Raw genomic sequence first — 25,690 nt, 5'->3', positions numbered from 1 at the left:
TTGGTCTGAGGTAATGCCGGCCTTGTAAAATGAGTTGGGAGTGTTCCTTCTTCAATTTTTTGGAAGAGTTTTAGAAGGTCAACCTCATTTACTTAATCACATCTGCAAAGTACCATGTTCCATGTAAGGTAATATTCACAGGTTCCAGGGAATAAGGACATGGACAGCTACGGGGAATCATTATTCAGCCTACCACATCATGTAAATTTCTTACCTATTCAATAAAATAAAAGAAAGCAATATAAGAAAATAAATTAAAATCTTCCTCTATCTTTTCCTTTATAGTTTCTGGGTTTTGTGTTACACTAAGAAGGGCCTTCCCCATTCTAGACTATAAAAATAGTAATTTATATTTTCTTCTAATATTTTGAGTATTATTTTCACTAATAACTTTTTAATTGAGGTATAATTTCCATACAATAAATGCTCAGATCTTAAGTGAAAAGTTCAATCTATTTTGACAAAAGCATGAACCCGTGTCACCCACTCCTCCGTGAAGATAAAAAAATTTCCTTCACTCTAAAAGATTCCTTCATGATCCTTCATACCAAACTTCTCCCAACAGTGTCACTCTTCTGAATTCTATCACCATGGATAGTTTTATCTGTTGTTGAACATTTTATAAATGGAAGCACACAGTATTTTCTCTTTGTTGTCTGGCTTCATTCACTCACCATAATGATTTTGAGATTAATCCAAGTTGTTGTATGTATCAAGAACCACTAAGGATATATAGTTAAAACATTTTAAAAGGTATATCTTCAACTTTTTTCTGATTATGGAAGTTATACATACATATTACAAATTTTAACGTTACATAAACATGTAATGTAGAAAGTGAAAAGTACTCATAATCTCACACCCCGACCTAACTATTATTAATAGTTTGTTATATTTTTCTATATTTTTCTATGCTAATAGTAGTGTTTTTATCAAAAAAGGATTATCCTATAGACATTATTTTGCAAGTGTTTTCTTCACTTAATACTATATATTTGGCATTGCTCTAAGTTATATAGCTGTATACTTTTCTTGTTCTTGCCCCATTTTTATTTTTAATAATTTTTAGTGCACAACTAATATAAAAGTACGTTATCTTCTTAAAATTTTTAAAGCTTTAAGGCAAGGCTAAAGTTATTGTTGACCATCACTCATTTCTAATTCCCTCCCTGCCTTTGCATGTGTTTGAATGACTGCATGATATTTCATTATATGAATGCAACATAATTTGAGAAATTCCCTTTCAGTGGACAATCAACTATTCATTTTTATTGTGAGTTACATGTAAATATTTTTCCAAGGTTATCCTTTGATTTTATTTATAATGTCATTCACTAAAATTTACATTTTTCTGTGGTTAAATTTATCTATCCATACATTGTTATTTGGGAAAGAAGTGAGAGACACAAAAGTACATATAGTATATTACCATTGTGTCAGAAAGGAGGGAATAGGAATAAATATTAATATTTGCTCATAGTGGCATAAAGAAACATTAACTGAATGAATGAACAAGAAGTTAACAAAAATGGTTACCTATACCTATAGGTTACCTATACCTATTCCTATAGGTTACCTATACTGATACCCATACCTATGGTTACCTATACCTATACCTATAAGTTTCAAGGGGGAAAAGGTGAATGGGGACAGGGTGCAAGCAATGCATACCAGTGTACACTTATTTATACAGTTTTTATTTTTTTAACTATATGCATTAGACTTCCTATTGCTCTGTAACAAATTACTACAAACTGAGTGGCTTAAAATAACACAAATTTATTATCTTAAAGTTCTGAAGATCAGAAGTCTGAAATGAGTCTTTCAAGGCTAAAATCAAAGACTGCAATCCTTCTAGAGACTAGGGGAAATCATTTCCTTGACTTTTCTAGTTTTTAAGGCCACCTGCATTCCTTGGCTCATGGCCCCTTCATCTTCAAACCCAGTACTATAACATCTTCAAATCTCCCTCCTTCTCTCTCATCTCTGCATCTGTTGTCACATGTCCTTCTCTGACTGACTCTCCTTCCTCCATTGTGATTACACTGATCCCATCTAAATAATCCAGGATCATCTGTCCATGTCAAGGATCTTTTTAGTTCATTCCTTTTTAATACTGAGTAATACTCCATTCTCAGGCTGTACCACATTTTGTTTATCTATTCACATGTAGATGGGCTTTGGGCCAGGTTTTTTTTGTGATTATGAATAAAGTATGGGTAGTTTTTGAACATTTATATTTTTGATACATCTGGAATTTATTTTAGTGTAAGGAATGAGATAGAGATCCAACTCTGTTTTTGCCAAATCACAAGCCAATTATCCCAACACCACTTATTGCATAATCCAGCTTTTCACGGATGATTTAAAATATCATCTTTCAACATACTAAATTCTCCATAGACTATATTTTTCTTAACTTCCTATTGTATTCCATTAATCTAGCTGTCAGTTTTGAACCAATACCACCATATTTTAATTCCTGTGCCCTTTTAATGTGTTTCAATAATTCATAAGACTGGTTGGTACACAATTTTTTTTCAGAATTTCCCTAGTTATTTCTAAACATTTATTTGTCTAAAGAGATACACTTCAGAACTTTAATGTCAATTAAAATTGTTTGGATTGTGTTAAATTTATAAATTAATTTGGGGAGAATTCACATGGTCTGTCCATCCAGGTACTAGGTGTCCCTCTATTCAAATATTTTATATCCTCCAGCGGAGCTTGTTAGCCATATGATGAGATTCCCAGAGGGTACGGTAGAAAGGTTTTAGAGGAAGAGAGGCAGTGCAAGTTTGGTTCAAGGGAAGGAAAGCACAGAGTTGTATACAGGAGAGAATATATGATTAAAGGAGCATCTATAAAAGATGGTTACTGTATTAGTTATCTATTGTTGAGTAACAAGGAATCACAGCAGCCTTTATTCATCTCGTAGTTTCTGTGGGCTTAGCTGGGTCCAGGCCCTCTGTTGGATCCTCTGTTTCAGGGTCTCTCACAAGACTGCAATCAAGTTGGCCAGGGCTGGGGTCTCTCTCATCTGAAGGCTTGATGGAGAAAGGATCCACCTCCAAGATCATCTGTTTGTTGGCAGACTTTCAGTTCCTCAAGGACTGTCGGACTGAGAGACTCAGTTCCTGGCTGGATGTTGGCCTTCACTTCCTAGGCAGATGAGCCTCCGCAGTATGGCAACTTGCTTCATCAAAGCCAGCAAGGGAGAGGGTCTGCTAGCAAGATGGAAGTCACATTCCTATGTAAGCAATCCCTAAGTGACATCCTATCTCCGTTGCCACATTTGATTGTTCAGAAGTAAGTCCTTAGGTCAGCTCACACTGACCTAAAGGGAGGAGATTTTTACACAGAGTGTGAATACAAAGAGTCAAGGATCATTGGGAGGTCATCTCAGAGGCTACCTGCCACAGTTACTAAGAAATGTAAGGTATGGTAGGTTTGGTAGCATTAGCTAACAAAACTTGTGAAAGGAATGTCCCAGAAGCCCCCTGGTACATGGGGATAAAGAGGGACACAGGTCTTCAGGGTTCTCCTATAATCTAGATCAATTGCATTTCCAAGAGAATTGCGATCTCTGGTGGAAGAGGAGACTCCAGGTGCATTAGGCCAGCTCGATAATAACCATTTCCATTTCTGTAGCACTTCACGGTTTACACGTCTGCTTTTGGAGCCATTATTTAATTTGATTCTCATAACAACCTTATGAGGTAGCCAGGTTCAAAGAGGCCACATGGCCACCTCAGATCTCACAGTCAACGGGTGGCGGAGCTGAGACTAGCGCCCCAGTCTTCAAATTCCTAGCCTGTTACACCAGAGTGTCTTCTCCCAAAACACAAAGGTATGCTGTTTTTCCTCTTCAAAGGCTTCTCCTATCATCTTCCTCCCTCTCTGGGTTCTTATTGTGGCTCAGTTATTATTAGTCAGTCAGTCAACCTTGCTGCACCTTCCAGAATTACTGTGGGGATCAGAGGTAATGTTGTAAAGTTCTCAGCCCACTGCCTGGCACACAGTAAGTTCTCACTAAATGGAAGCTATTATCTGCTATTATTTTTTCAACTCTTCCAGGCCAGCCTCATTGCCACTCACCTTCAGTTCTGCTCCTTCCCATGAATCTCTGTAGTACCACATCTCAAGGTAAAACTTGCTTTCAAAAGACATCAATACCCAACAACTTTTAAAAAAATATTTTTTCTGATCTAATATTTCCATAAGGGTGTGAGAGAGAGAGAGAGAGAGACAGAGAGAGAGACACAGAGAGACACAGAGAGACAGAGACACAGAGACAGAGACAGAATGCACAAGTGCATGCTCTTTGACTAACCCTCAACAACTTTTACAGGCAGTCATTGCCCATCTACCAACACTTCCAACAGGGAGTATTTGGTTGTCAGTGGTGTGGCTTCAGCTTTCTTTCCTCCTAAATAAAAAACCAAACTCTTAAAATATAGGTATAACACCTAATGCCCAAATCTTGGTTCCTAAATGCCATTCTCAACTGAAAAGGACCAGGTCTTCTAGGGAAAAATGGTTGATTCTTGGGCTGGGGCAGGGAAAGAGCAAGATGAGCCTGGAGCACCTTGTGGTGCCAGAAAACAAGGAAGTGCTCAAGGAAAGATGGAGACCTGCCAAAAGGACAAGGAGTCATCTTCCTGCTGGCTAAATATGGGATATTTTGAACATCGAAATAAAGAATGATCTTAATGCATTATAACCCACTGAATATGATAGACAACCATAGGTCCATGAGGATATAAATAAATAAATGTAGGAGAAGGGAAAGCTCTCCCTTACACTGGAGAGCCAACTAATACAAGTCCAAAGAATGATGGCATTGGACAGTCACCATTTGGCAACCACAAGAATCATCAGTGAGGGCTTCCCTGGTGGCACAGTGGTTGAGGGTCCGCCTGCTGATGCAGAGGACACGGGTTCGTGCCCCAGTCCGGGAGGATCCCACGTGCCGCAGAGCAGCTGGGCCCGTGGGCCATGGCTGCTGGGCCTGTGCGTCCGGAGCCTGTGCTCCACAACGGGAGAGGCCAGAACAGTGAGAGGCCCATGTACCGCAAAAAAAAAAAAAAAAAAAAAGAATCATCAGTGAATGCTAACACTAGTGGGTGAAAGTTTGAGGAGATGAGGATATATATATATATATATATATAATCTCAATGTATCTCTCCACAAAATAATCACCAAAGGGGAAAATTGTAGCTTTATAGTGGAACAACACAAATAGTCATCATGTGCCTCCAATATGATGCACTGAAAAGGACACAGCATCCCTTCTGTGATATTCCTACCAAAGTAAAATCTAATCATGAGGGAACATCAGAAAAAACCAAATTGAGGGATAGTCTAAAAATATCTAGCCTGCACTCTTCAAAAATGTCAGTGTCAGAAGACACAAAGACTGAAGAACTCTTCCCTACGGAAGGGGACTAAAGAGATATGACAACTGAATGCATATGGTTCAGTTTTCTTTCACTATAAAGGACACTGCTGAGGAAACTGGTGAGCTCCAAATAAGTTCTGTAGATTATAATTATAATAATATTGTATCAATGTGAATTTCCTGATTTTGATGATTGCTCTGTGTTCATGTAAGATAATTTCTTGTTTTAGGAAAAACACATTGAAGTATTTAGGAGTAAAGGGGCATCACGTCTGCAACTGACTATGAATTAGTTCACAGGAAAAAAAATATATGAGGCAGAGGGAGAAATAGAGTAAGATAAGTGTAGTAAAATGTTAACACTTGAGGAATCTGTTTTTTTTTAAATAAATGTATTTATTTATTTATGGCTGCGTTGGGTCCTTGTTGCTGTGTGCGGGCTTTTTGTAGTTGTGGCAAACGGGGACTGCTCTTCGTTGAGGTGTGTGGGCTTCTCATTGCAGTGGCTTCTCTTGTTGCAGAGCACGGGCTCTAGGCATGAGGGCTTCAGTAGCTGTGGCACATGGGCCCAGCAGTTGTGGCTCTCGGGCTCTAGCGCTCAGGCTCAGTAGTTGTGCACGGGCTAAGTTGCTCTGCGGCATGTGGGATCTTCCCGGACCAGGGTTCGAACCCCTGCCCCGTGCATTGGCAAGCAGATTCTTAACCACTGAGCCACCAAGGAAGTCCCCATTTGAAGAATCTGGATTAAGAGTATACAGCAGTTCTTTGTACTATTCTTGGAAATCTTCTGTAAGTCTGAAATTATCTAAATAAAAATTTAAGAGAAAAACATCCTAATTTAAAAAACACGGTTAAAAAACATTTACAAAAAACCTAGAGCTAGTATCATACTTAGTGGTGAGAAACTAGATTTTTTCCCACTAAGATTAGGAAAAAGGCAAGGATGTCTGTTCTCATTACTCCTTTTCAACCTCACACTGGAAGTCCTTGCTAATGCAATAGGCAAGAAAAGGAATTAAAAGGTATACAGATTGGGAAGGAAGAAATAAAACTGTCTTTGTTCACAGATGACATAATTGTCTGTGTAGAAAATCACAAAGAATCAACAAAAAGATGGCTGGAACTAATAAACAATTACAGCAAGCTTGTAAGATACAAGGTTAATATACAAAAATCAATTGCTTTCCTATATACCAGCAATGACCAATTGGAATTTTAAATAAAAAACTCAATACCAGTTATATTAGCACCAAAAAACTAAACACTTAGGTATAAATTTAACAAAATATGTACAAGATCTATATAAGGAAAACTATAAAACTCTGATAAAAGAAATCAAAGAAGATAAATGGAGACATATTCCATGTACATGGATAGGAAGACAATATTGCCAAGATGTCCGTTCTTCCTGACTGGATCTATAGATCCAATGCAATACCAAGCAAAATCCCACCAACTTATTTTGTGGATATCGACAAACTAATTCTAAAGTTTATCTGTAAGTGCAAGAGACCCAGAATAACCAACACAATACTGAAGGAGAAAAAGAAAGTCTGAGGGCTGACACTACCTGACTTTGAGACTTACTATAAAGCTCCAGTAATCGAGACAAATGTGGTATTGCTGAAATAATAGACAAATAGATAAATGGAACAGAATAGAGACCTCAGAAATAGATCCACACAAACATAGTCAACTAGTCTTTGACAAGGAGTAAAGGCAATTCAATGGAGAAAGGATAGTCTTTTCAACAAATGGTGCTGAAACAACCGGACATCCACATGCAAAAACATTAATCTAGACAAAGACCTTACACTCCTCACAAAAATTAACTCAAAATGGATCATAGGCCTATGTGTAAGATGCAAAACTATAAAATTCCTAGAAGAGAACATAGAGGGAAAATCTATGTAACCTTGAGTTTGGCAATGACTAAAAACAACACTAAAAGCACAACCCATGGAAGAAAAAATTCGATAAACTGGACTTTGTTATCAGTGGAAGACACTTAAAAAGAATGAAAAGAAAAGTCAGAGAATAGGTGAAAATATTTGCAAACCACACATCTGATGAAAGGCTGGTAATCTGAATATACAAAGAACTCTTAACGCCCCCCCCCAAAAGAATCCAATTTATAAATGGGCACAAGATCCCAACAGACACCTCACCAAAGAAGATATACAGATGGCAAATAAGCACATGAGAAGAGGTTCAACATCTATGCCATTAGGGAAATGCAAATTAAAACAACAATAAGATACCACAAGAGACCTGTGAGAATGGCCAGAATCCAGAACACTGATGCCACCAAATGCTGGTGAGGAGGTGGAGCGACAGGAACTCTCATTCGTTGCAGGTGGGAATGCAATATAGTACAGCCACTTTGCAAGACAGTTGGGCAGTTTCTTACAAAACTAAACATACTTTTGCCGTACAAGCCAGCAATCATGCTTCTTGGTATTTACCCAAATGAGTTGAAAACATGTCCACACAAAAACCTGCACACGAATGTTTATAGCAACTTCATTCATATTTGCCAAAACTTGGAAGCAAGCAAAATGTCCTTTAGTATGTGAGTGAATAAATAAATTGTGGTACATCCAGACAATGAAATATTATTCTGCGATCAAAAGAAGTGGGCTATCAAGCCATGAATAGACACAGAGGAACCTTAAACACATATTACTAAGGGAAAAAAGCCAATGTGAAAAGATTACCCATAGTATGGTTCCAACTATATGACACTCTGGAAAAGGCAAAAGGATGGAGACAGTAAAGAGATCAGTGGTTTCCAGGGCTTCAGGGAGAGGAAGGAAGGGGTGAATGGGTGGAACAGGGGATTTTTAGGGAAACTACTCCGTATGACACTGTAGTGGTAGATACATGTCATTATATATTTGTCAAAACCCATAGAATGTGCAACAAAAAGGGTGAGCCTTAATGTAAACTACGGACCTTAGTTAATAAAAATGTATCAGTCAATTATATCTCAATAAAGCTGGAAAAAAGAAAAAATAACAATGTATCATCATTGGTTCATCAATCGTAACAAATGTACCACACTAATGCAAGATGTTAATAATAGGGGAGACTGGGTTGGGTGAGGGGGGTATATGGAAACTCTCTGCACTTTCCATCCAGTTTTTGTGTAAACCTAAAACTGTTCAAAAAAATAAAGTCTATATATAAAAAAAGGAATGAAGTATTGATATATATTACAACACGGATGAACCTGGAAAACATTATGCTAAGTGAAAGACGTTAGTTGCCGAAGGTCACATACTGTATGATCCCATCTATAGGAAATGTTCAGAATAGGAAAATCTACAGAGACAGACAGTGGTTTCCTAGGGAAGGGGAGATGGGGGCTTTGGGGGTGACAGCAAATGGGTACAGGTTTTTTGGGGGGAGTAAGGAAAATATTCTAAAATTGATTGTGGTGATGGTTACACAACTCTGGATATACTAAAAGTCATTGAATTATACACTCTAAATGGATGAATTGTCTAGTGTGGAAATGATATCTCAATAAAGCTGTTAAAAAATAGAAACAGCTATGCACACAAAGAACACACAGGGAAGTGCTAACAGTGGAGATCCCCAGTAGAGAACTGGGGAACTGAGGGTGGGGTGAGAAAGAGACTTATTTTTCACCGTGTACCTTCATGTGTCATTTGAAGGTTTTATCCTGTGCGTGTTTAACATAATCCTAAGTTCCCCTCGAATACTGTTTCCAACAAGCCTACCTTGCTTTTCCTAACTGCATTCAAACAACGATCTCTCTCAGCTCAGTCCTTTGTGACCACCTAGAGGAGTGGGCTAGGGACGGTGGGAGGGAGACGCAAGAGGGATGGGATATGGGGATATATGTACAGGTATAGCTGATTCACTTTGTTATAAAGCAGAAATTAACACACCATTGTAAAGCAATTATACTCCAATAAAGATGTTAACAAAACAAAACAAGACAACGATCTCTCTTATGCTATCTCTCAAAATAAGACACAGAGAAAATCAAACCTAAAACCTGGCCAAACAGTTCTAAAGGAGGAAAGAAAAGTAATAAAAGGAATGCCAAAACCCATGCAGAAAGGAGTTCCATAAGTATACCCACTCAATGGAATATCGTGCGGCCATTTGAATGATGTTTATAAAGACTTTTAATGGGGAAATGCTTACGTAAAAATGGCAATATAGGGGCTTCGCTGGTGGCGCAGTGGCTGAGAGTCCGCCTGCCGATGCAGGGGACACAGGTTCGTGCCCCGGCCCGGGAACATCCCACATGCCGCGGAGCGGCTGGGCCCGTGAGCCATGGCCGCTGAGCCTGCGCGTCCGGAGCCTGTGCTCCGCAACGGGAGAGGCCACAACAGTGAGAGGCCCGCGTACTGCAAAAAAAAAAAAAAAAAAAAAGGCAATATATAATTGACTATACAGCCTGATCTTTAATATGGTTTTTAGGCCTAGAATACACCCTAAATGCATCAAGATGCTAACACTGGTTTTCTTTGGGTAGTAGGATGTGGCTTTTTTCCCCAAATTTTCATCAATGAGCATGTATTACTGTTGGAGGGAGGGGCATTTATTTTGTTGTTTGGGGACTTCTGAGCAGAGGGTGAGAGAGAAAGAGAGAGAATGTATACATATATATATATATTTTTAATAGAAGCATATAAAAATATATTATGTGGGTCCGGCATTCTAGCTCCGGACCCTCCAAGGCCACACTCCACCCTTTCTTTCAAAGCTCAGCCCCCACCGGTCCCTCCTATCGGCCAGGCCTCTCTCAACCCAGCCACTCTTGTCCCAACCCCTTGCTGAAGCCATGATCCACTTCGCTTCTGAACTTTCCTCATCCCCTTTCACTGTGAAGCCTGACATTCCTATGCAAGTCCTGCCCTTGCTGCTGATTAGGTGTCTAAACTTCTGTAAGTCACTTCCTGTCTAGGAGCCTCAAGTTCTTCAGAGATGAACCGGGATATTAAGTTTCCACATAAAGGAGCTGCTGTGACTGTTAAGAGGTTATGTATAGCAAGACCCAGCAAGTAATAGAAGCTCAATAAACGTTCACGCTCCAAACCCCCGCCACCCCGCCTCGATACGTCTTGGTGTCACCACAGCACAAGGTCACAAGTAGGTGTTCAGGATATGATTTCTTCTCTCTCTCCTGCCTTGACAATTGCTTCTCTAAGACGCCGGTCCGAGGCATGACTCCACCATTAACTACCGCAAATCTGTTGTCTAAAGGGGATGTTGAGGATAATGTGGAAGTGACTTGGAGTTGATCAGAGTTGGAGTCTCACCATTGCTGTACTTAGCTGTGTGGCTTTGGCAAGTCATCTAAGTCTCCTTGTGCCTCACTTTATTTACCTATAAGGGGGAGGGGAAATAAGAGCTCCTGCCTCGGTGGGTGCCCTCACCTTCTATCCGCACTGCACCCCATCTCTCCCACCACACCTCACCTCCCTGCTCACTTGGCTGGTTTGCCTCACCCTGCGTCAGCTGGTGAACCAAGCCACGCCCCCTCCCGGAGCTGAGAGGAACCTGCCAGAAAAGAGGGACTTCACACAAGCCCAAATCTTTTGGGCAGGAGTGCATAACCACGAAGCTGAACCCAAATTTCGTTCGTCATTCAACCATTCACGCACCTGAATGCATGCGATGAATATTCGCTAACCCTTCCTCTAGGACCAGACAGGTGCTGGGCTTTGCTGGAGACAGAGTCAGCTGCCCTCTCGGAGCTTCCCATATGTAGGAGAGAGAACCCCAGACATCAATTCCACAAAGGGCAGGGCAGAGTGGAGCTCTGGGGGCTGTGGGAGCCCAGAGAACAGGATCCAGTCCTGCTTGGGAATCAAGGAAGGCTTTTGGATGAAGTGAAACTTGAGGTGAGTTCATTAGGTTTGGGGAGTCATTGTGAAGGGCCTTCCATGCGGGAGACATTGCACAGACACCGAAGGGAGAGCCTGGTACATTGAAGGACCCACGTGTAGTCAGTTCAGTGGCCAGAGCACAGTGTGTGAGGCCAGGGTGGCAAGAGATGAGGCTCGAGAGGCTTGGCAGGGGCCAGAACTGTGGGTGGCCTTAATTGCCCAACAAGGATCTAGAATTTTATCCTTGTGGGGGGATGGGGTGTCACAGAAGGAAGTGACGTGTTGACTTCTAAGCCAATGTGGTCTCACTGCTAGTGCCCAGAATAGTAGGTTAAAGGCGGCCAGTCTGGAAACAGGGAGCCGGGGAGTAGACTTGGGGTCATTCATGTGAGAGGTGCTGAGGCTGGAGCAGGGCAGTGGCAGAGGATGAGGAAAGAGGGTGGAGTATTGGAAGACAGAAAGGAGAATCAGCAGGACTTGGTGAGGGATTGTCTTTGAGGAGAGAAGGGGAGTTTGGGCTGCACGTAAAGCAGAGAATACAGAGGAAACATATAGCACATGTGCCAGGGAGTGATTGAGATCATGGTGGGAGGAACTCTGAGGGCTGAGAATTCAGCGTGGGATAGCAGGGGCAGAAACACCTTTCTGGAGGAGGAAGGGTTCAGGCTAAGACTCACCGTGTGTCCTTGATCCAGTCGCTTTATCTTCCTCTGGTCCTTTAGGTTCCCACCTGCTAAACTGAGAGACAGAGAATGATCATTGTGAGGAGTGAATCACATAAAAGAATGTCCAGGAGGTGCCGAGCCCTGTGGGTGATTTGGAGGGGGAGATGTGGGGCAGGTGTGTTTGATCCACAGTGAGCTGGGTCTGGGCTGCCATTTGTGCGACAGCATTGCCATTGGCAGTGGGAAGCACCTACTTACAGAAGAAGGAGGTGTGTGGGGAGGGGATATTGTGACCTGAACACATGTGTGTTGGATTTGAGAGCATCAAAGGCCAAGGCAGTCAAATCACTCTTACCCTGGGAGGCCGTATCTTGACAGTCAGGAGCGAGGGACTTCTCTGAACAGTGAACCCCAGACTGCTACTTCCTCAGGAAATACCTAGACCAAAGCCTCTGGGTTCAGATCTCAAGTCGTCACCCGAGTTGCCGTGTGAGCCTGGGTCAGTTCTAACCCACTTTGGGTCCCAGGTTTTCCATATGAACAACAATGACGATAAAAGCATATGTGTGTTGGTGGAGAGGTGGATGAAATGTTTTCAGAGGTCCTCTCCAGGTTTGTTATGCTTCAGTTCTACGACCCTGAGCCCTTTTTAAAAAAGTCTAGTCCTGTCTCCGTCCCTGACTTACTGTGTGGCCTTGAGCCAGCTGCTGAACCTCTCTGGGCCTACTTTCACACCTGGAATATCAGGAGATTGGGCAAGAGAGTCTCCAACATCCAGTGATTCTCCCTGGAGGATGCTCACCCTCTTCTCCAGCTGAAAGCTTCAGACAAATCAGAGGAAAGTGAGGCGCTGGTCACAGACGACCCCCTTCCAAACCTTCCGTCTTCTCCCTACTGTCAGGAGCTTGCAGCACCAGCTCACTTGCCAAACTTGTTGCTATGACAACGGGTTACAAACAACGCAGATGAAGACAACGATTTTAACCTAAGAGCTGCTGCGCTAATGGGTTCTTCCTCCCTCCCCACATCAGACTGAGGGAACAATCTGACAAATTCTTTGGGATCAAATCATTCACCTGCTCACAAGCCTGCCAGGGCTCCTCGGTGTCACAAGATTAAGTTCTGGTGTCTGAGGCCCTCCTGGAACCTGATTCAAATCCCTCCAATTACATTTCCCACTTGCTCCCATTAAAAAGTAGTCACTCCCATTTTTGAGCACCTACTGTCTGCCAAGCCCTGTGTTGGATGCTTTACATACAGTAGCTAAGAAAATCTTCCCAGAATTCTATCAGATAAACATTATTATTCCCATTTTGTAGAGGAGAAAATTGAGGCTCACGGATGTGACTTGAGTAAGGAGGTCAGCGAGTCAGAATTCAACCTCAAATCCACCAGATTCCCAAACCTGGGCTCTTTTCATTGTGGTTCACAAATGTTGGTCTACACACTTGGGGCATATTCAGACAATCTGGGGCAGTTAAAAATTCAGATTCTAACTTCCATTCAAGAAGGTGGAACACGTCTGTCTCCTCTAACTCCTGAGACGTCATAAAATAAGAGTAAAGGAATCATGTGTATAAACCCATATCTCCAAAGAAAACTGGAGAAGTTTCCATCAATCAGGGAGAGATTTTAGCAAGTTTCTGGCAAGCAGAAAGGGGCTGGAGGGGTGGTACTGAGAAAGCCCATCAGGGAAAGGTGAGGCACAGTCCACACATGGGAGGGGATCCATGAGAAGAGCACTGGTCTATCCTGCAAAATTCTGGCGAGGCGGCTGTGGTGCAGAAAAGGTATCCTGACAGTGGGAGTGAAGTGTGGAGCCCCCAGCAGGGGGAGAATTGAAAGTACGTGTTGGAACAGTTGACTCCCCCACCCTCCCTCTAACCTTCTCTGTGCTCGTGGGTAGAAACCACAAGAGCCAAACATCTATACTCAAGCAGAAAACAGAGAGTTCCCCCAAAGAAATCAAACAGTCCCAGAGCAAAGCCTCCACTTTCTGGACATAGAGATCCTCCAGTAGGTGGTCCCCACCCAGTCACCTTAAGGGGAAATTTAATAGCAGACTTGACAAACCCCTACTCCTTCCACAGGCTCCCAACCAATCAACTTTTTATTGATTTCGTCTTAAATCAATGGGCTGAGAGGTTTGAACACTTGTGGGGAAATATGTTGATAGGTTTATGAACTAACTGATGAAACAAACGGTAAAAGCTAAGGCTGGGCACATTCCGAGTGGAAAAAAAAGAAAAAACAACCCAAGCAATTATTAAATTCAGTAACACACCTCAAACAAGGCCAAAGCCCCCCCCCCAAATCCAGGTAATAATAGTACAATTCTTGGCTCGGTTGCAGCTACTGATTCGCTAGGACTTGGGATATAAACATATTGGAAAAGTGAAGGGAGGGAAAATAGGAATGTGTGTGTGGAGGGGGATAAAATCTTCTTCTACCATAACAAGCTGTCAAGAGATAATGTCTCAAATTGCTAAGTTAAGAAATAGTAGCATAAGCACATAATAGAGAAGCATGGTGGTCCTTCAGTGAAAAATCCTTTCAGCTACAAGTAACAAAAAACCCAACTGACAGTGCCTTCAACACATATAGCATTATTTATTCATTTGTTTATTTATTTATTTTTCAGGAAGTTAACTTATATTTACAAAAGTGTGGCATGTGTTCAGCTGCTCAGTGATGCCATTAAGGATCCAGGCTCTTTCTAACTTTTTCTTCCTTAATGTGTGGAGTCTACATCCTCATGTTCATCCCCTCAGGATCACAAGATTTCTGTCACAGCTCCAGGCAGCACAGCTATATTCAAGGCACAAAGAAGAAGGAAGGCGACATTGTCAGATATGTGTGTCTCAGGAAAACAAAAGCCTTTCAGAAGGCCCCAGCAAACATCTGAGGGCCATAACTGGAACACATAGCCATCTCTAGCTTCAAGGGGGGCTAAGAAAGTATCTGACTCTTCAGCCTCTGAGTGGGAGATGGCAAGGGAGAAGGGGGTTTTGGAGTAGTAAGTGACAGAAGAAAAAGCCAAAGACTGACAAAATAAAGTTCTTGACTCTAGGGAGCAGGACTTGCAGTGGGAAGGAGTGGGACAGGATATTGCTGGGGTTTATTATGAGCTCTTTAGAACATTTTTATTTTTCAACTATGCGCAAGTCTTACTTTGATGAAAAGTAAAAACTTAGAAATAAAGTGCTATGGTTTCTATGAAAGAAAAACATTTTAAAAATAAAAACTGGTGGCAGTTTTCTGTTTCCAGAGAAAAGGACATCCATTCACCTTAGAAGCAAACTAACCAGAATTGGGTCTTTATTGGGCTAAGGAATCTCGGGTATCCACACACTGATCTTACAGAAAATTGTGCCATCACTATTAACCTGAATGTGGCTGCTGGAAACCAGTACAGCACTGTGTAGCAGTCACATGGGTTGACTGTGGTTAGACAGTACTGGTGCAATTTCCTGTCTGCTGTTTTATTGGCTTTGTGACCCTGGGCAATTGACACCTGGGAGCCTCACTTTCCTTCTTTAGGGAATGAAGGTAATCCAAGTGCCTGGTTCAGAGTAAGCACTCAGCAAATGTTACCTACTGTGATACAAATGTTAAACGTCCTGAGCAGTGACATAATTTGGGTGTACTACAACAGTATTATGCTTGTACTGAGTTCGTTTCTCTTTTTTATTTTTTCTTTTTGTCCTATTCATGGGCTTGGACCGAACTGTCCCTGAAAATTATTTTTTGTTCCTGAGAGAAGTGCATGCATATTTTTGCCCAGGCTTTTGCTCACAGGAGATACGCAGTTTGGACCATCAAAAAATGTGCAGGCTTGGATTGCTGTTGGCTCCTATTGGAGGACGGACCATAAAAAGGAACTAGTCTGGATTATTGTTTCCACAACATATATTGCTATTTAACATTAAAGACAATCCACCCTATGAAATGTGCTGCTGACTACTGTGATTGCCTTGTGTAGGACACAGGGACCAGGTCACCACTGTGGGAAGTAGGTGTGAGAATATCCCAGAAAGAAAATGGATATGGGCAGTGTCGTGCTGGTGCAGGAAATACAGTTGGCCTGGGAGTGGGGAACAGAACAGTGACCTCCTCTCTCTGATGTCAAGGTGAGAGCTGGAGATCTGGCCTCCAGGTAGGGAGCATATGGCCAAAAACCATCCAGTTGGTGGATAATAATCTTTCCCACACATGATATCAGGCTAGGGGGCTAAGGAGAGGGACAGCCAATAAGCGGTCCCTTTCAGAGGAGCGTGGGTGACATTCTTGTGGAGAGGTAATATCTGGTATCCATTTACAGTTTTCCTTTGTGGCCTGGTAATTATCATCTGTTATCCCCAAGACTCCTGTAAAATTCTATTAAGCACACATACAGAGAAGATATTGCATCCATTAAAAAACAAAACAAAACAAAGCGATGCTATGAAAAAGGCATCTTTGGAGAATAAGAAAGAGTGCTTAGAAATTTTAAATGACTGCCAAAAATAAAAATCTTCAATAGAAGATAAAGTCAAGAAAATGTCCCAGAATGCAGAACAAAAAGGCAAAGATATGGAAAATATGAGAGAAAATAAAAAGACAATCACCCAGGAGGTCAAAATCCAACTAACAAGAGGTCTAGAAAGGGAACAGAGAAAATAGAGGAGAAAATTTGCAAAGAAATAAAACAGTGATTTCTTAGAGGAGGCGGACCTGAGTCTTCAGATTGAAAAGGCCCAACCACCAGGTGCCCAGTAAAACAGATGAGGAAAAAACACACTTTTGGGCTCATCATTGTGATATTTCAAAACACTTAAGTATGAAGGGAAAAAAATGTAAGCTTCCAGAGGTAGGGAAAACAGGTCGCCAACAAAAAATTAGAACCCGGCTTCTAATCAGCAACACTACATGCTAAAAGCAATATGTGCAACATTCAGAGGAAAAATATTTTTAACGTAGAATTCTAAAGACAAACTATCATTCAAATATAAAGGTAAAATAATGCTACATTATCAGACATGCAAAGACCCCAAAATTTGCCTTCTTAGGAAGTTACTTGAGGATGTTCTCCAACAAAATATGTGACGTATCAGTCAGGATTGTTGGATGCAAGTAAGAGAAGCTGACTCTAGTTAACTAGAGCAGAAAAGGGATTTATTGCAAGGTCATTATTGTAGCTCACAGAAGTCTGGAGAATCGGGCAGGAGAAGCCACAACTAAGGCCATGCTGGGGGGACAGCTGGGTTTGAATGCTGCTACTGTCACTGCTAGCCCCACTGCTGTGACCCCTGGACGTGACCCCAGCATCACATGCCATTGAAGATGAACTCTAATCATCTTTCTGTCTGTTCTCATTTATTTGTGGTCACCTTCAGCATTGTGTTAATCATGCTCTTCAGTCCATGGCACATTATTTTCATCAGTCCATTCAAGGCCCCTTTTTTGCTTGATTTCATTGTAGTATTATTTTTCCCTGTCAGTCCCCACCCCACCCCAACTCCCACTCTCCTGCCCACCTCAGTGAACAACTCCAGTGTTTGTCATGTATATACACTTCCAATCCATCTTCCACAGATCTCCTTAGATATATGCACAGCCATCATATTATACAGTGTTGTTTTACATTTACACAGATGGTATTATGCTGTAAGTCTCATTCTCTTTTTCACCTTTTCCATTCAACACTAGGTTTTGGAGACCTATCTATGTGACTATATGTAAATTTAGCTATTTTCTTTTTACTGTTTTATATATTCCATCTTATGAATATATCAGTTTGCTTATCCAGTCACACGTGATGGTCACCTGGGTTGCTTCCAATTCTTCACAATCACAAACAGTGCTGCAACAAACCACCTCAACTATATTTCCTTAATGACCTGTGTAAGAATTCTCTGGAGTATATACCCAGGAGTGCAATTGCTGGGTCGTAGGGTATACACCTACTGAATTTCAGGAGGTACTGCCAACTTAGTCTCTGGAATACCTGTAGCAGTTTACACTCCCACCCACACTTTTCCTTTTCCTCACATCCTCATCAGCACTTGATAATATCTGAATTTCTACATGTTGCCATCCTTTTATTGATTTCTCAATGTTATTTTAATTTTCATTTCTTTAATTATTAAGAGAGTTGAAAATCTTTTAATATATTCAAGTTTCCTCTTGGGTAAATTCAAGTTTCTCATTCTGTTACTCTTCATATCCTTTGCCTGTTTTCCTATTGAGTTTACTATCTTCTTTTTCTAGTTATTAATCTTTTGTCAGTTTTGCTCATTGCAAATATATTCTCCTAATCTATCACCCACCTGTTAATCTTGTATATTTCTGTCTCCTTTGTGTTGCTTACTCTGGATTCAAAGCCATGAACAGAGTATCCAGCCCTTGCTGCCTGGTGGGCAGGGAAAGGAAATCTGACCACCTTCAGTTTCCATAGAGGAAGTGGGGGCCTGCCTTCCACCGAGACTCACACGATGGGGAATCCCCCCAATCAGGATGGAGATTTAGATACTAGGCAGTCAACAGAGTTCACTCCTTTGGTTGGCCAACATCCACATATACCCTTCTTCCCAGACTTACTCTAAAAAAACGCTTTCACAATATAGTGCCTCATATAACCAAAAAATGCACTCATTCCTTCTCTGAAGGGTGAGACCAGCAAGTATAAGTTATAATGGTTTCTGGTGCAGGTGATATAAAACCCAACTCAAACTGGTTTAAATAACACAAGCAATTTATTGGCTCGCTTAACCGACAAGCCCATAGGCAGGGAAGACTTCAGGCCTGGTATGATCAGGAATATGGTTCCATTTCCCTGTAATTCTCTTGGCTGTGCCTTCTCCATTTGTCAGCTCCATCCTCAGGTAGGCCTTCCACATGTTCACAAGATGGTTAATAGCAGCGACCAGGCTACATGCTTCTTTGTTCATGTCCAAGGGAAGACAGGCTACGTCTTCCCTCAAAAACTGAACAAAAGCTTCATTGTGACTGGATCATCTCTGAACCAATCATCACTGTGGCAAAGGGGAGAGAGAGATTATCCATAAAGTTCTATACCTAGAGCTGGCAATGGGGTCAGTCTCACTCAAATTGCATAGTTGTTGTACAATGGGGGAGGAGAGGAATGGATGTTGGAGAACAACTACAAAGTCCACTACAAAGGAGTAAACTAAGAAAGAGGAAGTTATGGGGTCCAGGAAAGATTGGGTCCAACCCAGAAGAGTAATGAAGGGACGTCCCAGGATGACAGTTTTGCTGCAAGCCTATAGAGCAATCAGTCCAAATTGGAGCAGGAAGACAGAGGGCTGAGGAGGAACATATCTGGGAAAAAGCAGGATTCAAATGATTTTATACTTTCAATTATTTTGAACAACTTAAGAAGGTAATATATCAGAAGATGCAAGGAAAAAAGAAAGACAATTAGAAACCCCTGGGTGAAAAATATATAAGAAAAGACATTTAATCCTACTATACTAATTAGACTTTTATGGAACAGTATTTATGTAATCATAACAACATAAAGACTTTATTGACTTTAAACTTTTAGAATGACCTGTTGGCACAGTATGGATGATTTAATTGTGGTTACAGAACAGAACATAAATATTACTAACCTTATTAATAGAAACATAAAAGTACAGCTAACAGGGGCTTCCCTGGTGGCACAGTGGTTAAGAATCCGCCTGCCGATACAGGGACACGGGTTCGAGCCCTGGTCCAGGAAGATCCCACTTGCTGCAAAGCAACTAAGCCCGGGTGCCACAACTACTAAGCCTGCCTGCCACAACTACTGAAGCCCACACACCTAGAGCCCATGCTCCACAACAAGAGAAGCCACTGCAATATGAAGCACATACACCACAACCAAGAGTAGCCCCCACTCGCCACAACTAGAGAAAGCCCGTGTGCAGCAACGAAGACCCAATGCGGCCAAAAATAAATAAATAAATAAACAAATAAATATTTTAAAAAGTACAGCTAACAGAAATTGAGAGAAAGAGGGGAGTTAAGTCTATTATTTAAAAATGCAAAGCTGGGGCTTCCCTGGTGGTGCAGTGGTTGAGAATCCACCTGCTAATGCAGGGGACAAGGGTTTGAGCCCTGGTCTGGGAAGATCCCACATGCCGTGGAGCAACTAGGCCCGTGAGCCACAACTACTGAGCCCGCGCGTCTGGAGCCTGTGCTCCACAACAAGAGAGGCCGCGATAGTGAGAGGCCCGCGCACCGCAATGAGGAGTGGCCCCTGCTTGCCACAACTAGAGAAAGCCCTCGCACAGAAACGAAGACCCAACACAGCCCAAAATAAATAAATAAATAAATAAATTTTTAAAAATGCAAAGCTAAGGAATAGCTGATATATAATTAGCAATATGGTTATATTAAGGGCATGGGAGGAGGGCCCTTGGGTGGTATAAATAGCAGGATATCAACAGATAATGTCTAAAATTGATAAATAAGTTTATAAATAGAAAAATCTATATATTATTTAGATATATGTAGATATTTACCAGAACAACAACAAAACTCAGTTAAGTGTTAAAAGTAAACCAGTAGACTTCCAGGTCAAGATAGCAGACTTACCACATGTTTTAGCAGAGTTTCTTCCTGAGAATCTGCTAAAATGACAGTGAAAACATAAAAATAAGGTATTATAAACACAATGATGAAGTGAATGGGAGCTGGTCCATCAGCAAAAAATATATACATTCCAATAAATTTCTGGAAGATAGGAAGTAAAGGGAGGAATGGTGACTGATGAAGAATGGTGAGGGAAACTATAGTCTGGAGTATGCATGGAAGTATTGTCATGAAGGAGAAGCTGATCTTTTTCTCCAGAAGCCTGCAATGTCTTGGGTCTTGACAGTGCCAGGTATGATGAAAAGTGGAAGGGAGATGTGTGGCTGAAAACAGTTTAATTGAAAGGCTGTGTATAAAGCCATCAACTCACCCCCTTGGGCACAATTCACAGCAGCCAGGTGCCTAACCATTAGGGTTCTGCTTTAAGGAAATTAAACAACCTCAGAGAAAATATTTATGCATTCTGGAATTCAGGGACTCTGCAGCATAGCAGTCAGTTCTCCTCCAATCATCTTAAAGGAAAGTCGCCAGTTGCCTAGCACTTTCCCCATACACAGAGCTTCCAGTCAAATTTTTATTTCTGCATCCTTAAATATTAGTCAACAACCATGGATCACTAGGCATTTGAGAAAAGACTGCAACATGAAAAAAAGAGACCAAAATAAGTAATAGGGGAAAAACAATCTCAAATGAAATAGGTATTTCAAAGAAGAGAAGGAAATATTAAAATGCCTCTAATTATTATCTCAGAGAGATTCAAGGTGATAGTGCATACACAAAACATGAACAGGATGCTCTAAGAAAGGAAAAGAGAACATTAATGAAATACTTGGAAATTATAAAAGTGGTTGGCAAAACGAAAGGAAATGCAATACAATATTTGGAAGACAAGTTAAAATTTCTTCCAGAAAAATAAACAAAAATAAAAAGAAGAGATAGAGAGAGTTATGAAAGGAGAATTATGAAAGGAGGGAGGTGGGAGGCAAGGAGAAAGTGAGGGAGGGAGAAATAGGAGGGGTGGAAAATAGGAAAGGAAGTACAAAAACTATAAAAGATCAATTCCAAAGGTCTAACATTCAACTTGAAGGAGTTCCAGAAGGAGAACAAAAAAATTGGAGAGGAACGTATCAAACAAATATATAAGAGACTTTCCCAGAGTTAAAGGACTTCAAAGTGAAGAGACCTAACAAATGATCATAATTATGTAAAAATTTTACATTATTTATTTATATATTTATTTATTTTAGCCATGCACATGCAGGATCTTAGTTCCCTAACCAGGGATCAAACCCATGCCCTCTGCAGTAGAAACACTAAGTCCTAACCACTGGACTGCCAGGGAATTCCCTACATAATTTTAGAATACCAAGAATAAAATTTTTATAAACAACTATTTTTAAATGGGGAGGAATAGCATAGAAGTACTTTCCCCTATTCCTTCCACCAAGTATGACTAAATCCTAGGACTCAGTCTCCATTGCTTTATAAAACAAACATAAGAAGACTCTGAAATGGGGAGAGAAAAAGGCAAGTCAGCTAGGGAACTCAGCAACAGAAGAGCAGCACTGTGGTGAGTTTCCTGGGTTTGCTTTTGCCCCCACATATCAAGGACTTGGTGCTGGAGAAGGTGGCAATTAGTTAATAGCCACTCGAATCCAGCCAAACACCACAGAAAAATCTTTGGCCCTACCAGAAAAGGCCACATGGGGAGTCTAGGCTTCCACACTTGCTGGCTCTAGTGAGTAATCCCTCCCCCTTCCCACTGGGGAGGTGCCAGAGAAAGTTGAGTTGGAAGCCAGAACTCGCAACCTCAACTGAGTGGGGATCTTGGACTTCCACACCCAACCGGCAGTAATGAGGACATCAATTGTTCCCTATTCCACTGGGACAGCGGTGTCTGAGGAGGCAAGCTAAAACAGAATATTTAAATAAGATCCAGGGTCACATAACACAATACCCCAAATGCCCAGTTTTCAGTAGAAAATTACTCATCATACCAAGAACCAAGAAAATCTCAACTTGAATGAGAAAAGACACTTGATAGACTCTAACATTGAAATGACAGAGATGTTGAAGTTATCTGACAAAAGTTTTTAAGGAGCTGTCATAAAATGCCTCAATAGATAGTTAGAAACCATGCTTAAAAGAAATGAAAAAAATAGAAACTTTCAGCAAGGAAATAGGAGATATAAAGAAGAACCAAATGGAAATTTTAGAACTGAAAACACAACCAAAACAAAAACCTCAATGGATGGGCTAACAGGAAAATGGAGAGGACATGGGAAAGAATCACTGAACTTGAAGACTGAACAAAGGAAATTACCCAATCTAGACAACAGAGAGAAAACAAACTGGTAAAAAAAAAAAAAAAAAGAACAGAATGAGGGTGTGTGGCTCAGAGACATGTGAGACTATAAGAAAACATTTGAAATTCATGCCATTGGGGTCCCAGAGGAGAGGAGAGAAAGAAATGGGGAAACTTACCTGTAACGCAATGAGATTCAGACTGCCTATCAAACCTATTATCGATACTGAAATGCTAGAAGTAAATGGAGCAATGCCTTTAAAGTTCTGTGGGAAATTGACATTGAGCCTCAAACTGCATAACCAAATGTGAGGATGAAACAAAGATATTTTCAGACATGCAAGGACTTAGGAAGTCTATCTCCCACACAACCTTTCTGAGGAAGAAATCCCCTACAATTATTTTATTGCTGTCAATTTTGCCTTCAGATCTGTCAATATTTTCTCTATATATTTAAGTGCTCTGATGTTGTGTGAATATATGTTTATAATTGTTCTATTTTTCTATTGAATTGACCCTTTTATCATTATATAATGACCCTTTTCTCTAGAGATAACTTTAGACTTGAAGTCTATTTTGTCTGATGTAAATATAGCCACTCTTGTTTTCTTTTGGTTACCGTTTGCATGAAATATCTTTCTTCAACTCTTGACTTTTAGCCTATGTGCGTCTTTAAATTTTAAGTAAGTCTCATCGACAGCATATTGCTGGATAATTTTAAAATATCTGTTCCACCACTTTATGTCTTTTGATTGGTGAGTTTAATCCATTTACATTTAATTATTTATAGGTGAGGACTTACTATTGCCATTTTGTTGTTTTCTGTCTGTCTTGCAGTTGTTTTGTCCCTCTCTTCCTCTCTTGCTGTCTTCCTTTGTAATTTGATGATTTTTTTGTAGTGATTTGCCTTGAGTCTTTTCTCTTTATCATATGTACATAGTTTTTTATTTCTGGTGAGTTTGAGGTTTGCATAAAGTATGTTGTAGTTGTAACATTCTATTTTAAATTGATAACAACTTAACTCTAATCACACACAAAAACACTACATACACTTTTACTTCCACCCACACACTTTGTGTTCTTGTAGTGAGAGTTTGCTTATTTTTATACTATGTACCCATTAACAAATTTTTATCTAGTAAATTTATATTAGGGTTAAAAGTAATTTATGGGGGAGATTAGCTCAAGATGGCAGAGTCAAAGGACATGAGCCCACCCACTTCTCATGAAAACACCAAAATCACAACTAACTGATGAACATGCATTGACAAAAAACAAACAAAAACTCGCTGGAACCTACCAAAAACATGATACCCTACACCAAAAGACAAAGAAGAAGCCACAACAAGATGGTAAGAGGGGTGCAATCATGATAAAATCAAATCCCATACATACCAGGTGGGCAACCCCAAACTGGAAAACAAATAAATCACAGAACTTATCCCACAGGAGTGAAAGTTCTGAGCCCCACATCAGGCTTCCTAGCCTGGGAGTTGGGCAAAGGGAGGAAGGGTCCCCAGAGAATCTGGCATTTGAAGCCAGAGGCATTTGATTGCTGGAAATCCATGGGATGGGGGGAAACAGAAACTCCTCTCTTGGAGGGTGCCCACAAAGTCTTATGTGCACCAGGACCCAGAGGAAAAAAACAGTGACCCCATAAGAGACTGGGCCAGACATACCTGCTAGTATTGGATGGACTCCTGTGGAAGTGGGGGGTGGTTATGGCTCACTGCAGGGACAAAGACACTGGCAGCAGCAGTTCTGGGAAGTACTCATTGGCATGAGCCCTCCCAGAGGCCACCATTAGCCACACCCAACAGCGCATAGGCTCCAGGCCAAACAATCAACAGGGCAGGAACACAGCCCCACCCACAGGCAGATTAGCAGATTAAAGTTTTACTGAGCATGCCACTGCCCAGCAGAGGGACAAGACCCAGCTCCAACAACCACCAGTCCCTCCCATCAGGAAACTTCCATGAGCCTCTTAGACAGCCTCATCCACCAGAGGGCTGACAGCAGAAGCAAGAATAACTACAATCCTGCAGCCTATGGAACAGAATCCACAATCACAGAAAATTAGACAAAATGAAATGGCAGAGGAATATGTCCCAGGTGAAGGAGCAAGATAAAACCCAAGAAAAACAACTAAGGGAATTAGAGATAGGCAACCTGCCAGAAAAGGAATTCAAAATAATGATAGTGAAGATGATCTGGGATCTCAGAAAGAGAATGGGGGCAAGGATCAAGAAGATGAAAGAGAGCTTCCTGGTGGTGCAGTGGTTGAGAGTCCACCTGCTGATGCAGGGGACACAGGTTTGTGCCCTGGTCCGGGAAGATCCCACATGCCATGGAGCAGCTGGGCCTGTGAGTCATGGCAGCTGAGCCTGTGCGTCTGAAGCCTGTGCTCTGTAACAGGAGAGGCCACAACAGTGAGAGGCCCGCATACTGAAAAAAAAAAGATGCAAGAAATGTTTAACAGAGACCTAGAAAAACTAAAGAACAAAAACCAGAAATGAACAATAATATAACAAATGAAAAATACACTAGAAGGAATTAATAGCAGAATAAATGAGGCAGAAGAACAAATAAGTGACCTAGAAGACAGAATGGTGGAAATTACTTCCATGGAACAGAATAAAGAAAAAAGAATGAAAAGAAATGAAGACAGTCTCAGAGGCCTCTGGGACAACATTAAATGCACCAATATTTGCATTATAGGGGTCCCAGAAGAAGAGAGAGGGAAAGGAGATGAGAAAATATTTGAAGAGATAATTGCTGAAAAATTCCATAACATGAGAAAGGAAACAGTCACCCAACTCCAGGAAGTGGAGAGAGTCCCAAGCAGGATAACCCAAGGAGGAACACACTGAGA

This window comes from Lagenorhynchus albirostris, chromosome X (genome assembly GCF_949774975.1).
Source record: "Lagenorhynchus albirostris chromosome X, mLagAlb1.1, whole genome shotgun sequence".
NCBI classification, from domain to species: Eukaryota; Metazoa; Chordata; class Mammalia; order Artiodactyla; family Delphinidae; genus Lagenorhynchus; species Lagenorhynchus albirostris.
The sequence above is the reverse complement of the archived record's forward strand: the minus strand, read 5'-3'. Positions refer to the sequence as shown.